Here is a 17,700-nt window from a genome sequence, read left to right as displayed (position 1 = left end):
TGGCTTATATAAACGGTTGTTTGTCGACCCCCCCCCCTACACGTCTTTACCCATATCCATAATCAAATATCCGCCATCCAAAAGTCGTAGTCCAAAGTCCAAAGCCACGGTCGGTCAACGTGAAAGCCGCAGTATGAAAAAGAGTTTCCAGGGACTGGCAGAGGCACGTGACACAAAGGTGTCAAGTGTTTATGCCTCTACCAACCAACCCACTGGGTAGACCGTTTCGGTCCCTAATTGTCTTAGGTAGGAAAGAGCCCCCTCTGTACTGAGCTCGGGTGTTGATGAGGCAAACCTGTTCTGCGCTGACGTGGTGGAAGTGAAACCAGTTTGCTCTTAAAATAGGGCACCGCATCACGTCATGCTGGATTTTGTAGAGGGCTGTTAAGCGTGCCATTCTTTACGCTCCTCCAACGACTGCCACCCTAGTAAACTCTACAATAATCATATACTACTCATACTAAATGAGTTTTTGGTACGTCCGAGTAAGAGTCATTTGTTTTCCGCTTCGTACTTGAGTGTCTGGCTTGCTTTGACTTGCAGTTCTGCCTGCAATTCTGCCTGCATTTTCGTGGCATGTTTTCCACTCAGTGTATCTTAACCTTTTTATGGCAACGTAGAGTTTGGTTGCATATCTTATGAGTGTGAGAAGCTATGCATGTTTTCGCAAAGTCTAAATTAGCGTATGCTGTGTTGCATTTTCAACACGCTTTGTTTGTCTTACTGGCAGCCACTTTCAATCTTCATCATGAAGAAAGTCTGCTCTGTAAGAGAATTCGTACATTAGAACAAACTTATTGTCAGATCAGATCCAAATGCATGTAAGTAGCATGTAGGTTGGTTTAAGCTCTTGGTCAAAAATCATTTAACATGCCTTTCTCGTCTCTCCATGAGAGACGTCCTGATGCTAAAGCTTTCTGCCATAGATTCTGTGGGCATTGTGACATATTCTGTTCGTCATCACCGCAACGTATATCACCTATGAGGCCGATGACAACTTTGTCGGAAACCGGTTGTCATATCTATGTACTGTGCTGGCCTCGCGTCTCGCTACCTACCGTGGCAGTCCTAATATATCAAGAGCAGAAATCGCCAGAACAAGGTCACTCTGAAACCTGGCTGTAACGTTCCATCCTCGTTTCGCTTATTGGACTGCCGTTTCTTATTTTGTTTCGTACCGGAACCAACTTAGAACGTGTCTGAATTGTGGTAATCAGAGTTGAGTCTATAGTGTGCACAGCGGTCCCTCGCAGCCAGTGGAAGGTGTATCTCGTTCCACAATTTGCTCTTCCCGCATCGTGTGATCGTTCCATCTGCTATGGTGATACTTGTGTCTGTCCGGTAAGGCTTGATATGTGGCAAATACTGACCAAGATACATTGGAAAGGAATCGGAACGATTATAGACTCTACTGTTGGGGGCATAGTCATTGTTGAGCACACACCTGGCACTTCTCATACTCCATTAAGTCCAGACTCTATGGCAAAGGCAAGAGCTGTAATGTCTTTGGTCCTCTCAATTTTCATGAGCAATAGTTTCCTGCCTCAGAGTTGCCATACGATCTTGTACAGCTTCAAGTATTTTAAAACCAACTGGCGAATAAAGTACATGGCATCACTTGTAACATTGTACCTTGTTAGGCCGGAGATTGTTCTTCTAGATTCATTTTTAGTGCCTCTAACGCCACCCTCTTCTGTACCTCCATGTTGAAGTTGTACTGGTCCTCATTGCCTTTACGCTTAAACTTGGGGGCTGCTCCTTTTTTTCATTTTCTTGATCTCTGAAAGTTGACCAAGAATCTGCCGCTGACCCCGTGGCTTTCTTAAGGTCCCCCAGCTTGTCATTAATCAGCTGGTTCACCATTTGAAGCGATGCCGCGTTGTTCCGCTGCATATGTACCTCCTACGCCTCTGGTTCAGCCATTTTCTCTTGAGGTTGCTCGTGCCTGGATAGCAAGGCCTCGAATTAAGAACACACCCTCAGTCCTACTTTTGTCCTCTCTCCCAGTACCTGCTCCCCACGTGTACTAATTAATCAACAGCCACCTGTGTACAGCTCAAACATTCAATTTGTTAATGCAGAAACTCCATTTCAGGCCAATGACTACGTCAAACGCTAGACATTAGTCTATCAATAGATGTACTGTTATTATTCATAAGTCCAACCAAAAGTAGTTAGTTTGCCAAATATTGAGTCAATTCCTGTTTTTGCAATATAACGTTACATTTTATCCGATTGGACAATTCTGAAAATCTCACGGTCTCGCAAGGTTACCTGCGGTCACTGAGCGGTTCGAAATTCATGTTAGACAGAAATTGCCACAGGCCATGAACTGCCTGAGTGATGAGTACTACTAGTGTATCATATCCTAAAAGTGAAAGTAACAATACTCCTGGGTCAGGATGAATTTAAGTTTAATGTTCTACCGACGATACCACCGATTATGACACTGCATGCAACGCAAACTGCGTTATTATTGAACATAGATTATTTCATTTTCCTTTCAACGTTGCAGGATGAAGCAACAATTTCTCACTTATAACTTTTTCGTGGTATGTTTCATTAATGGTACGTTTATGAATAGATACGTCAGTTTTAATGTACTTTTAATGTATTTTTATATTTTTAAGCACATGTTTAGACTACTCAACCGAATTCAAGAAGAACACAAGCATGAGAAATTTTAGTCGAAAGTTAGACGGAAAGGTTAGTCGGAATGCTCCTCTTCAACCTTGCCATCTGGCCGGTCACCAGCTAGTGTTGCTTTAACCGAGACTTTAGTAGCTGCTGCATCTGTTTTGGTGGGCTTCACAACTCCCAAACCGGTGTTCAAGCCAAGGCCCACCGCTAGGCTGCTGACTGTGGTGAACTGCGTGTTAACGGCACCATCATCCTAACTCTAGATCTGCTCCTGGAATGTACCAGGATCTGGAAATGTATCAGGCTGCTGAAAGGTACCATGATGTGGAGAGGTACCAGGATGGGGGAAGGTACCAGGACGTGGAGAGGTACCAGGATGGGAAAGGAACAGGGCTGCAGAAAGGTACCATGATGCGGAGAGGTCCTGGGATGGGGGGAGGTAGCGGGATGTGGTGTGAAAAACCCTTGCTGCTGCTGGTGGTACCGACCCACAGAACTCGGTGAAGGATGTAAATATCTAACCAAGTTATACTTAAGAATATTTGAATGTTACGACCAACCCGCATTGTGTTAGGTTATTATAGGCACCCAGAGCATTTTATGAGGCTTCAAAACTGGAAATATTCTAGTTGCTGTAATCTTTATGAAATTGACATTTAATGCCACTGTTTACCACATTTGCGTGCAGATTTTTCATCAAAAGTGCTCAAAAGTGGCACAAAGATAAGCTACATGGTGATCTTTTAGTTTCACGCGCCTAGTGTAAACAGACCGATAGCATAGCCCCGCCCACTTCCGTCAAAACGTAGAATTACAAAATTATAACATAAAAATGCAACTGTTTGATGGACAGGAAGTCACTCTCTTATTGGTCGAACCGCTAATTGTGATGTACAGTCAGAATTAGTCTAATAGGGCTTGGGTTTTCTATCATTTCTCATCACACAACGACATATCGTGTATTCACTCCTTTAATCTCGCTATGTAATTGTATAGTGTTATTGAAAATTACTATGTGTAGGTATGACTAGAATTGGAGGTTGTTTTTTTAAATTCAAGTTTCAAGCCTCATAAAAAGCTATGGATGCCTTCAAAGGTGGTTGAAGAAACGTGAATGTGCTAGATATTACCTGCTGGTATAATTGGCCTGAAATGCCCATGTACTGATCTTGAGGGTGGGTGAATCGTCTTGTCCCCTCAAACACTGTGAAAGTAAAGTTGTGCCACATAATTATTTTAAAAGACGCGGAGCATCTCTGTTTCTGCAATTAATCAATAGACTAGCTTGAGATCATACATTGCTAAATATAGATATAGCTGCCATTTGCTGCTTTAAAACTTCACATGTGACCCACATCCTACTCTGAACCACGTATAAAAGAGTAGGTTTAGTAAAATGGTAAGGGAATGGCAAAACAAGGATTTCAAATTTGAAAAAAAATAGATTAATTTATTTGTAGTACTTGGGAAACTACTTTCAAATCTTCACACTTGAATGTACGTTTGTAAACAAAAAGCTCTAGAAATCTAAGATGCAATATCAGTCTCTTCTTTCCATTCACTTGTACAGAAACTGATAAAGGATTACACAGAAAAGGAATTTCAAAGACTTCTTCAACACACGCTGACTCCAACAGTTCTAGAACAGCTACAGTAACACACTCTGCATTGCTCTTAACACTGACATTATCATCTGAATATAAATTAACAGGAAACTCTTTGTATTTTGTAGCCTTCCTTTAATGATATCTAATATATAAGCCCGTGCTCCGACTCTAATCCAATTATGCAGACATCTTTTCAACCGGCCTCTAACTGAAAATATTTGTTGGCCCTCTTCATAATATAATTGAATGTTTTCAATGTTTTCATAAATTCTTCTACTGATCCTGCACCAGGAATATTTTTGAAATTTCCGCTTTCAAACAAGGATTTATCTTGTCAAAAATACATTGGTTCTGCAACAGAAACTTTAATCAAGTCAGTACGTTTTCGTCGGATCCAGGTTAGCAATTTTGGGACAATCTATACGCCAGTGCCCCTCCTCACCACATGCAAAGCAATTTCCAGGTTTATCAGTATTAACTCGAATAAACGGCTTCAGCTGTTTGCCAAACTGTTTGTTGCTATTCTGTGTCTTCAGGAACGGACAATACTTGCGGTTCTTCATGCCTTTGTCTTTCTTCTTTTTGTTGGCCCTATACTCGGCTTTTGACACACGTTTTTCATCATCTGAATCATCAGCGAGATCATTTTTTTTACATACTCCTGCACCACAAGCCAACGATTTTCCGACTTATCGGCCAACGAGACATATATAGGCAATAATCCTCTATAGCCATCGTGAACCTAAAGAGAACAACCCGCCTCAAAAGAAAATACAAGTGAAGCGGACTGTTGCAGTGACCTCGAAAGATCATCCCAGCATGCTCGTGCTCTTATCCTTTGTCTGCACTTTCACACCTGGATACCACACTCTCATTAGTCTTCACCTGTGTACCCTCATCAGTCTTCACCACCTGTGTACAGCTCAACATAACTATGTTATTGCAGAAACACAATTTCCCGCTAATAACTCCGTCAACCTCTATAAACTATAAAAAGTTAGTCGAACTGCTCCTCCCCAACCTTGCCATCTGGCCGGTCACCACCTTATGTTGCTGTAACTGACGCTTTAGTGGCTGCTACATCTGTTGTGGTGGGTTTCACAACTCCCAGACCGGTGTTCATGCCAAGGCCCACAACTGAGCTGCTGACCGTGGTGAGCTGCGTGTAAACGGCACCATCCTCCCATGCTGCTGGAATGTACCAGGATGTGGAAAGGTATCAGGCTGCTGAAAGGTACCTTGATGTGGAGAGGTACCAGGATGTGGGAAGGTACCGGGATGTGGTGTGTAAATCCCTCTCTGCTGCTGGTGGTACTGACCTCCATAACAATGTGAAGTATACAAATATTTATCCAAGTTATAATAAAGAACATTTGGATTCAACGACCAACCTGTCATATTTCTAAAGGTTTTGTTTTGTTCAAAAATACATTCATTGTTGAAGACATGTGACTGTGTTAGATTTCACCTGATGGCCTGAAGTGCCCATGTACTGATCATGAGGGTTGGTGAATCGTCTTGTCCCCTCAAACATGGCAAAAGTAAAGTCGTGCCACAGATGTTCGAGGACGCGGGGCATCTATAGTTGTCAATTGCTGCTCTAAAAGTGCACATATGACCCACATCCTGCTCTGAACCACGTATAAAAGAGTGGTTTATAGCAAAATGGTAAGGCAATGGCCAAACAGGATGACGATTGTGTAACCTGTCTTTGGAGGACACACACGTCAGCGGAACGCAGAGATAATGAATTTATGCATTAGCCTTAAACCCAGCTCTAAGTACAGTGTTTAGATGTGTCTGTATGACCATAATCGTTTAGTTCATACAGTGTTGCCTACTTAAGGCCACTGCTGTAAACGTAGAATTGTAGGGTGAAAAATGTTAGCGATAAGGATAAAATGGCGTTTTCACTGTGGTTTAAAGTTCGTGGTAGAAATAAGGTAGATAGACAGAAGGTATGACAAAAACGGTGGTATTAATTTCAAGTTCAAATGAATACCTATATATCAACATTGGACCTATTCACCGATACGTGCAAATAGACTGGTTATTGATGTACTGCATGCTTTCCGAAGAGGTGACATGAAATCTGTCATCCTCTGTTCATGCAGATATCTATTTATATTATGTATGTTACGATCCTTTCAATACTTGAAGGTTTCCATCTACCAGCATCGGATTGTATCTCATATTTAGGGAATAGCTGCATTGTATGAATCCTTTTATCACTACATATACTAATTGTGTGATAAAATGTTACGTTTTACCCAAACGCATAAAAGCTCATCCTACAAAAGAAGTGTCAACAGCACAGGAGACCCATTGCAAATGTCGAATAACGAACAACATTTCTGCGTTCCTTTGGAGATCTGCGCTATTGCATTTCTACGTGTAGTACGTAAACAAAGTCATCTACACGAAATAACATAAAGTTTATAAGTTGCGCAAACTTGTCTGATGTCAATTTCGAGTTTGATTCATGTCCACGAGGCCAGACAAAAGGGTTTGTGCTTTTATCTTTTATTCTATCGGCTCTAAAATGTTTTCACATACATAATCCAAATATTCCTTGACGCTGTATGTGTAGCTAGAGCGCTGCTTTGGGGTAATAAATGTACTATTTATGGCGATTTATTTCAATATTTTTATTTCAATACGTCCTGAAACAAATTTGGTTGTGAAATGACTTTACAGTCCGGCAACCACCCGATAGCTGTATCTATAATACAAATAAGTCTTGTGTTTTTACCACAAAATCAATTCTACAAACTTTTAAAGAGTTCATTGGACGTTTTTTTTTTAGAATCCTGATTTGCGACCTGTTTTTAATCATATCCAGAAACAAAGTTGACACAGAACGGTCGATAGTTACATGTAGTATCTACCAGGCTAAGCACGTCGGCTATAGGGATAATATTTGCCAGGGGAGTTTGGCCCCCGGAGCGTTTCATTTGCAGGCGCAGTTAATTAGAATGTTAACATTACTGTGGACTGACCCTACTAGCAGATTTGTCCCTTGTTCGCTGAATTCTACAATCCATACCCCTGTAGGAAGGCATTGTGGATGCTAAGTACATGTACGTTAATTGCCAGGCAAGATTTGGCACGCCGGTGTAGCTTAGCGCTTTCTGGGCAACGTGACAGTTCAAAAGGCGTTGTATCCACGATTTTGGTAATCCGCATACATGACTCTTATCAATGGCCTTCTCGTGACTGATTTAGTTGCAAGGTCGTTCAGAGCAGAAAAATGGATTCTTTGCCCGCTATTCTGTTGCGATACACCTATGGTATGTGGTTTAACACAGCGCATTCGATGTTACTCAGACTTTTAAACGCATTCACTCTTACTAATTCTCTATCACATTTCAGCTGTTACCAATACATTTGCATCGCATAGTATTACATTGCAATGTGTTGTATAGTATTGTATTGTAACCTATGATGTAAAGTTGTATTCGTTTGTCGGCTTAATGCCCCTTTTGCATCCTGTGGCTAGATTTCCATTTGGTGCAATTGATAGACTGTAGTGCAGGAGTATGGAGCAGCTACCATCAAATGGTAGTTTGAGTGATTTCCACATGACAATAGTTACCCTGCCGATGCAATGAGACGGCAGGTATCACACGAATGTAATACCTCCATATCTCTCGTTAAGTATATCGTCGGTTTAAGTATTCAAGACCAGACTATTTTGAATCCATTAAAAAGATATTACATTTTTCAAAAAGGCTTAAAATTATGAAGTACATTTTGCACGCTATTACCTGGTAAAAATGTGATCTTTAGGTTGCAACTTTTGATACGTTATAAAATGTACCCAAATGTTATTCTACCCACCTCTTAATATTAATATAACATTGTAATATGAATTAAAACCATTAAATGGCTTTCTCATAGAAACAACTGCAATTCTATCATCATCAAATAGACACAGTTGAGATTGCATCTTTTAGAAGAGATTTTAGCAATCTAATGACACCAATAAAAAGGGGAGTAGCTTTAGCCCACATGGGAATATAGAATAAACTGAGTTTTACTCTACTTTTGGGATAATAGATTTATCTGTCCCCTCGGTTTGTCGTACTTCTAGTTTCAAACCAGACGGGTTTGCCGACCATGGTGCGCAAAAGAAGAAGTACAATGTGGTTCATGTTTATTCCAAGTGGAAAAACTCGCGGCTGTTTTCATGTAGATCTTTGATTTTTGAGTGGGCCATGGCTCAAACATAATGTAAAGTAACATACCGATTTAGGGTAGGCAAGCTCTACTCAAAGCGATACCGACAACTTAAGGAATTCAAGTGCGGTATATTTCAAAGAGAAACAGAACAGGCCGGGTAATTAGTATTTATATTTGTTAATTTGGACTGTTGGGCCAAATTGACAAGTTCAATTGCTGCTGCGGTGGTATCAATTTGATGGTTCTTTGATCTATGAAAACAGTAAAGATAGGCAAACAAACACACAAGCAGACTACTAAGCACACGCAAAGATGGGTCGGCTCACGGGGTTTATTCTGTGCACTGTAAAAGGTAAAAATGGCAGAGGAGTGCAAGTAAGTAAGAATTTTGACCTCCGTGTCTTCTGAAAGGAATGGGCTCACGAGAAAAACGCAGAGGTTTACAAAAATTTGTCAGTACCAAAGAGGCAGAAGAATAGATAAATATTACCAAATACTTGAACGCCTTGGACATTCTTGCAGCAAAATTGACATATATATCTATATTTATAGATTTATAGTCTATGAAGGTTTAAAAAGGGTGGTGACTGGTATGGATGTTCTAATAATGCGTCTGGCAGGAAGGTTATATAAGGTCAGCCGCAGTCAATTCCACTAGGCCACAAAGAGGACAGCAATGAGTAATGTGTGGATGCGTAACCGGCAATCGGTCACTTATTCAACCGAAGCGGGTCGATAGCGACTTCCGCGAAGGACATCGGTCCTTAGCTAGCCTAGACAGCTTTGTCAATGTCAAATCCGGGTAGAGAAGAAACAAAGCCATCTGAAGCAATGAACCTATGACGATAGTATGGTATGGTTTATCTATGTGTCTCTTTACAGGCTTGCGGTTTTCCTACCTCTTTGTTGTATTTTTGTTCGCACTTTTAAAGTGTAATTGCTTACAAGTTCGCACACAATCAGAATCTATTTGCGACCAGGCACAATAAAAGATTAACATAGTATTACGGAACCGACAAAGCTAGTGATTACGTAAATATTATGTGTTGTTGGAAGCGCTTCTAATATTGCAAAAACATATAAGAGAAATGATAGTTCTTTTTTTTAACTTTACGTTCAACTTAGGTGTTCCCTCAAATTACCTCGTCAGGGGCAAGTACTGGGGGTCTCAAGCGACAGACCTCAAGCCTGGCCCGGAAGGTCTCAACAGTGGGAGACAACACACGTGGGCCAGGCAGGGTGTTGTATGTAAAAAAGAGAGAATCTGTTTATGTCTGAAGAACTAAACAATGTGCCTGAAGTTTACCGGAAACCATCGTGAAACAAATTTATAAAAAAAATCACTTACGGCAAGATACGAACTCGAGTCGTTGATGGCGACAATTACAGCGAGAGAAAGGCAATTATTTCAGCAGTTGGCCTATATCCACGGTATTCTGAAAATTGATTTTGTACATTTCCGTAATGAGGGGATTTTTTGACTCAGCCAAGTTCCCAAAATCCATCATGATGTTGGGAGGCATCATGCTTTTGTATCGAGGTTGAAATCTCGTTTCATTACTACCTCTATTGCCCGTAATGCTTCCGACGCTGGTCTGGCAACGACACCTCCCAATCATTGGGTTTTGCAGTTGTTGTTTTTAAAATTTCAATGTTTTTAAAATACTTTCTACCGGTTTAAACTTCAGCCGCGACAGTAAGATTTCCGAAGTGATGTTTGTTTATAGAAAATCACTGTTAGCAATGCAGTAATATAACGTTCGCGTGTTGTTAGCATAGAAAGCAAGCGTTCTCCGTGAAAGTTATAAGTATGTCATTGAATGATTCATTGGCCGCCTAACTGCCACGCATGGTAAGAAATATGGCGTGCATGGATAGAATCTACGGAGAGAGGTCACTGAGATTAGCTGACCTCAACCTATCGATGTCAACTCCAGTGATATGAATCGTCGTGGTGCTGACAGTATTCTTGAACCTGCCATTCACTACGTTTTGACAGATATCGCAGGGACAGTATTGATATGCAGAGAACTAAACCAGCTCCTTGTAGAATGTTCTCGAAACTAAATGCGAAATCCTTCAACAATTTACCTCGTTTATATGGTGGAGCATATCTCCACTTTATTAAATATTTACCCACCCGGTCATGTGAGCACCACAACAAGGGCATAGTATAATCGATGTAGAAGAAGCGATTTACGTATTTTGAGGCAATACATCTGACAACATCCATAACCTGTTCCTCTTTAGACGGGACATTACACCCACGAATGTCCCATCAACCCTGACATGTTTGAACTCTACCGTTGAGCTGAGCTCAGTTGAGCTCTATCCATTTACATTAATTACAGCACTCGTCCATCTGTGTAAAGAATATGAATTGGAAATGAGATGGAATTCTTTCAGGTCTTTATCATCTCTTTTTTTATTCTCATTTAGATTGAAGCACCCTTCTGTGGATACTTAGTATTTTTAATTTGTATTCAAGTTAAAGCTTTTCCGAACACATGGTCAAAATATCATCTACAAAGGGTGTAATGTTTCCCCTTCGAAGCTGTCATGTTGATTTATTGAATACATACCACAGCATTATAACTTACATAAACAGCAATATCATTCATATAATTATTAAAACAATATTGTAAACAAATTTTGTCCTATGTCTTCAAATAATAGATCTAAATAGATATCTGTGATTATTACAACAATTGGCTGATAACAATATATGTACATGCTGGCACCTTATGTAAGACACTTGTGACTTAGTCGAGTTCTTTAAAATAATGTTTTCATGGCTTTATCTGATGGATATTGCAGGACCTACAAATCCAGCCTCCACTGGCTGTGCAGTTGTAGTTAGACTGCAATGCGAGCTTGCACCTTCCTTGGATTTGGAATCGTTTGAGGAGACCATGTAGTAACTGGATGGATCAAATTATACGAACATGACTTTCAAACCAGAAAACGGGAGGAGAGAGGTTGTCAGGTTAGTGAATTGTTTGGGATTGGATAAGCTGCACACTTTGTGAATGTTCGACCATCTTAGTCACAAAAAAGGTTTGGGTGTTTGAGGGTTAAGTTAAGTCGACTAACGCGATGTTATTTCAATTCCACTGGTACAATTTAGCCCCTATGTGAATGGTGGTGAGACATCATTACCTGTATGAATGAAAACCCGTGCCCTTGTCGATCTAATTTTTAGACACCAGGGATAGTTATCTGCAAACACGGTATCTTCAGATGGCTAACTATCATGGAATCAATATAGGATTTCACGCTAACAATTTCTGATCGGAAATGTGGAATCTCGTAAGTGTAGGGATCGGAATCTTGCACAATCACCGATATTCTCTTGCAAGACAGGCTGAACTTTTGAACTTTGACTCGTGTCACTTAACATTATTCGGTTGACTCGAAACTCTATTCAAAAATCAAATACGATACGGATATATAGGAATACTCATTTTCAATTGGTTTCTATGGATTCTGATTATTGACACTTCAAAAGATCTACAAAATGTAATTGCGATACATTCACCTATCATGAAACATATCTAAGAAGAGAATTACATTGAATAATTCGACAAAGAATTCATCCGGTTGAGTCTAGGCTAAAGCGGTCACATTACAACCTCCGCAAAAAACACTTGAATAATCTATGTCTACGTATTTTGGTATCGGTACGGAATAAATGTAATACCTTGACTTATGTAGATAATATACATTATCAAACGCTAAGATCATTAATTATCGAACGGACTATCGAAGGAAAATACTTATCAACCTAGAAAATGACTGGTAACCATTCCCAAAGAAAGTAGATGTCCTCGCAAAGAAAGTAGTGTCTCCAGGCAAAGTTACGTATACGTTCTTGCTGTTCCCTATTGATTATTGATACAGCTGTCGGATTGCATTCCGTGCGAGATACGTTAACAGTCTGCCCGGATTAGGGTTCCCAAAAGAAGGGCAATTGAGGGTCATCGGAAGCACATCACACATAGGCTAAGGAACACAAATGATTCAAAACTAATAATGGAGCAAAAATTCGTCTTCTTGACATAAAGATACCTACCACTCATCAACTAAAAGGCTTTTGTAAAACAACTGCCACGCTGCCAACGGACAACCGATGTCACATTGTCCTGCAGTGTGATATTACGATAAAAGGACTTGTCCGGAAAGACTAATTGTACATGTAACATGTGTATTTTATCTTCAAATCTACGGGAATATCTACGAGGGAATCGTGTCATGACGTCAACACTATTGTACAGCCGATTGTCAAGGTAAGGTCACAATGGCAATACACAACTCGGTTATGTTACTAATTCTGTTTCTTCATATTTGAAAATTCCTGATGACATATGTAACCCACTGTTTCATTTTAATAGGTATGATTTGCATATCAAAACAGTTTCTGTACAAGTGTACAACACAAGTTCTACTTTTATCAGGAGCTTCATTTTGGCCATTTTTAGCAATATAGCTAACGTTGAATTTGGTTTATATTTTGGTGACTATTGAATACTTAGGAAGTTACAGTGCTTGTTATCTGTCATTGTTATATCTAAATTATTCTTCAACAGGAATTTCTACAAAGCAAAAGGAGTCTGCACTTTGACAAAATAACTTCATTGCGTGACTATTGTAGCAGGTACAAAGTATGGAAACAACAGTAAACAAAGAACAAGACATAAGTATAGAATAAAACTATTAACTACAAAAAAATGACTAAGGTTTTACATAATTCAAGTCGGGCTAATTTTGAGTACATGTATCATTATTTTTTTCTAATAACAAAACAATATTTTATATATTTGCCTATCTTAAAACTGTATAAGCTATTGTATTTTCATATATAGTCAAATCTATCTGTGAAATTATGTGTCTTAAAATCTGATTCAAATTACCGAACGCTGCAGTGGGTAATATTGCCCGATGGCTCCCTATACATTATGCATGCCAATTTTCCACTCTTGTGGCCCTTAGTTGTTTGTTCCGTTGCTCGTATGGCTTTCGACTGCAACGTTATATGCCTATTACTCGTAATTTTACTTTCAGAGCAATTCTCCGGTGACTGGATAATGCTCCCGAATGCTAGAGCATGAAACAGAATACGTGTTTGGAAGCTGCATGGACCACTCTTAACCCACCAATAGATACTAATAAGTATAACAATGTCTTAATTCGTTTAGCGATGGGAAAGCGAGTGTACTGACCAATGTCTCTTTTTGATTATGTCCCTAGGTTATAAGAGAATTTATTCATAAAACACAATATAGCATGGATCAAGTTACTTCATGACCTAGAAGATCCGAGGCGTTTATATGATTGATGTTGCCACAAATGAGCTGCAAGCTGCACAAACTGTCGAAGGTTAGAACCTTGATAACATTCTTATCGCAGTTGATTAATTTATGAAGTGTCCAGATTATTCCAAACCAAAAAAGTCACATAAAAATAGTTTTTTTAATAGCAAAAAGAAGCGGTTAGAAAAGTTGCTAGCTCAAACAGAAGTTGATCTATAGTGATCTTGTATCAAGCAACTAACGGTTCGACTAAATCGTACGCAGATGTTAATCGAAGCAAAGTATTTGACATTTATACTTTATATGAAGAAGAACTTTCTTGCACGACAGTTGTCATACTCGCCCTTTTATTAATAGGTTTCATATAGTATGGAGATGTAGTAATAAGAAAAAGGAAGGAAAGGGAATTATCGAATGAAATTGTAGGCAAGAAGGACCTAGTGGATTGTTTGGCAAGGTGCATTGCAGCTGGTGCTGATGATCATGTAGATAAATATGATAATTCTTGAAAATCTTTGTCCTATGGGTTTCCGCCAAAGTTATTGACGGTCCAGCGTTTGTTTACTTCAAGGGAATTTCCACCTACCTTTCTGCAAACATATAATTTCCTTAGGAATCAAATTGCCTCGTGTTGGAAGACTACAATTGACTAATAACTGGCTTTCTGGGCGGCAACACAATGTCTCCAGCTTAAGTCCCTTCACCTGATAAGTTGAAAATCCCCCCCCCCCCAAATAAAAACGGCGCCACCAAGAAGGCCTTCAAAGAGTGCTACTAATAATCTGACTGCATGTGGATTATTTTAACGATGTAGCCATGGATATGACATGAAGGATCTCGAGGTTAGACAATATGTTGTCAGGTTTTATAACCAGACGCTACAACCTAAGCTTGCCCTGAAAGATATTCCGACGTAGTCATAAAATAATGTTATGGTGACTGCCATCTCCCTTTGTCAAATGAATGATTTTCATACACCAAAAAGAGAGCCCGTGTTTTAACTGGATGTCTGAATCAATAAAGTCTTTGAGGAGTCATCGCTTTAACCCTTTCCAGACTGGGGGGGGGGGGGGGGGGCTAAAAGTACCCGCGCCAACTTTGACATCGTATAACTGCCGAACGACATATGCTAGGACTACCAAACTTGGTGACTTTTCCTAGAATTTAGTTGTCAACAATATTACTATAATAGTATAAGTTTATTATTTTTCCAGTTGCCATGGCAACGGGTTTCTGAAAGGCATTTTATGCAAAAATCACTGATTTTTTAAAACAATGATATTTCTTATGTTTTCTTGCTCAACCACATTAGTTTTCCCACATGCATAGCATCATAAGTAATTAGATGTAACTTTCATGATTTGATATTCATAATTTATGCTATTTTGATGACGTGATCGGTCAAAATCCAAGATGGCGGACCATAACACTATTTTAGGTATCAACAGGCTTTTTCGCCTTCAAAATCGTCACTACGTAGCATTTTCTTTACCAGAAACATTAAGATTAACGTTTCTAGTCTATTTTTATTGTTTTTTGGGGATATAAGTGGAAAAAAAAGTTTTTTTGAAAATTTAAAAATGGCCGATCCAAGATGGTGGATCCCAAGGGGTCGCTAACAACACATGACGTCATTTAATGACGTCATTTGACGTCAACGTAGTTACCATTTACGTAATATGTCTTGGTATACCTTAAAATCAACAATACATAATATGTTATTAAATACTTTTAGATATTACGGGAATTCCCTATTTAGCCAATAAAATCACATCAATGACGTCATAACTACGTCATATTACGTCATAACGTCACCAAAATTCTAGGAATTATAAAACTTTACATGAACATCACTCCCTACAAATTTGGGAATGATACATCATACCGTTAAGAAGTTATGGGGGGGGGGGCGAATGAGCCTCGTTTTAATTCATGTACTTCCCAGAGCGTGGCATTTGACTCCAAACCAATTATTACAGTTTTGAGAAGATCTTCAGGCTTAACAGGCTGTGGCTCAATGATTGTCTACTAAGCCAGGGGAAAATGAATGGCGTCATGAAGAATTGCACCCTAAAAATTACTACATTCGTCAAATATAAAAAAAAAACACTAAAAGTTTTGCTGAGTAGTTTTTAGTGTGCATAAGCCCCCGTCAGAAATCAACAATTAGCTCGGCCGACTTGTCGCCGAACTCCAAATTGTGATTTTCGGCCGAGGAAAGACCGACGTCCTGGCGATTCTGCGGGCTTCGGGTAACTTTTCGGAGCTCGGCCGACGTTCGCGGGTCACTAGAAGCTGCGCTTAAATTCAGCGAGGCCTCGGCGACGATATTTAAACTCACACAGCTCGTCAACATGTTGCCCGTAGCTCGCCCGAGCAACGGCAAACGCTCGCCCAATATTCGGGGAGGGCATCCGACAATTTTAGACCCGATTTTTGGTCGGTCTGAAGTCGCCGGAACCTTTTCGGCTTCGTGCGAGCCTCGCCCGGGATTTGTACAATAATCGGACGAACGTCGTCAGTGTTCCGGCCGACTAATTGGTCTATACTCATTGGTCTATAACAAAATTCCTGTCTATGTTTTCATGTTCAGTGTGCCCGCCCACTTCACTCATGCCCTACAGATTACCACAACTCAGAAAGTAAAGTTCGTCCAAGTATGAGCTTGTTACAAGATCGGGTGATTCTGACTTCGTCCGTGTCCAAGAGATGGTACCGTCTTATGTGGGATTTATGATTATAAGTGTTCCACAGACGTCGCCCAGGCCCCGTCCAGTTTGTTACGTGACATGTTTTCAGCGAAAAATACGGTCGACACTCGGGTGAATTTGAAATTCGGCGAGCGTCGGGCGTTCTGCAACTTTGGCCGACGCTCGCATGAGTTGTGACGCCGGCTTTAGGGTCTGTATGAACGTTTTTGGTAATTAAGGTGTATTGGTGAATGGAGTTGCTAATGGTTACGCTTTAAACTGTGGCTCATTCAACAAAATACATGTTATAATCGCTTCTAGCCGCAGCTGGCTTAGTCATCGATTTTTGGAGTGTTATCGATCTGTCCAAACTCATTAGGATCAACTTAGTCGTTCATGGCCATACTGACAATTGATTACTTTAAAACCTGTAATCGAAACACCTGTTATGTTAAGTTTAAAGCACCAAATGACCTTGGCTGACTAGAATTCGTATACAGACCTACCGTTTCACCGCATATCTCTTTTCAAATTGCTTTACATAAGAAAGCAAATCCTATACTACCTGATAATCAGCCCAAGTTGCAACTATTATCGAAAAGATCGTGATCATAAGATGTCCATAACACAAAAGGTTTCAGTACTTATAGGTCACCAGAAGGTACAGAATCGAACCTTTCGAATCTATCCCCATACCGAATACCAACCAACCAACCAACCAATAAGTCACTGCTTGAGTACGACAGGTATACAGGAAACCCAAAAACAATTATGCGACACATATTTGTCATACTAGGCAGAAATTTGACTTTACACTGGTATGTTAAAATAGTGCACCTACTCCAACTTTGTCCTAGATACTCATCTAAGGAACAATTACAAAACCGTGAAAAATCTCAACACATAGTTCTTTATTTGGCATGTAAGTCTTGCAATATAACATATAAGCAGAATTTTATCTAAGAAAATATGACTTTTTTACGAAGGAACCTTAAAGGCGTACAAAACAGTGATGAAGGACCGTAGCCTCGGTATGAATTTGTGATATACACAAGTGCACTGGCAATTTACCTTCTGTCAATAATAATTTCAAACCTACCCAAGCCAACAAAGACCTTTGAACCATAGCTACACATTTTCATTTAAAATTGCCTTTTCATAAAGACCAAACATTAAATCACTCCCTTTACTTGAGGTCACCTTTAGAGTCAAGGGCAAAGAATCCTTAGTATATATATAGCTTGTAGGGAGCAAGCCGGAAATATATTCAAG

General features: G+C 39.8%; 1 pseudogene; it reads right to left on the bottom strand.

The window, feature by feature from the left end:
• Positions 1–4,621: 4,621 nt before the first annotated feature.
• On the bottom strand, positions 4,622–13,232 carry LOC136425151 (uncharacterized; annotated as a pseudogene).
• Positions 13,233–17,700: the final 4,468 nt, after the last annotated feature.

Source organism: Branchiostoma lanceolatum, chromosome 1 (genome assembly GCF_035083965.1).
Source record: "Branchiostoma lanceolatum isolate klBraLanc5 chromosome 1, klBraLanc5.hap2, whole genome shotgun sequence".
Lineage (NCBI taxonomy): Eukaryota > Metazoa > Chordata > Leptocardii > Amphioxiformes > Branchiostomatidae > Branchiostoma > Branchiostoma lanceolatum.
The sequence above is the reverse complement of the archived record's forward strand: the minus strand, read 5'-3'. Positions and strand labels throughout refer to the sequence as shown.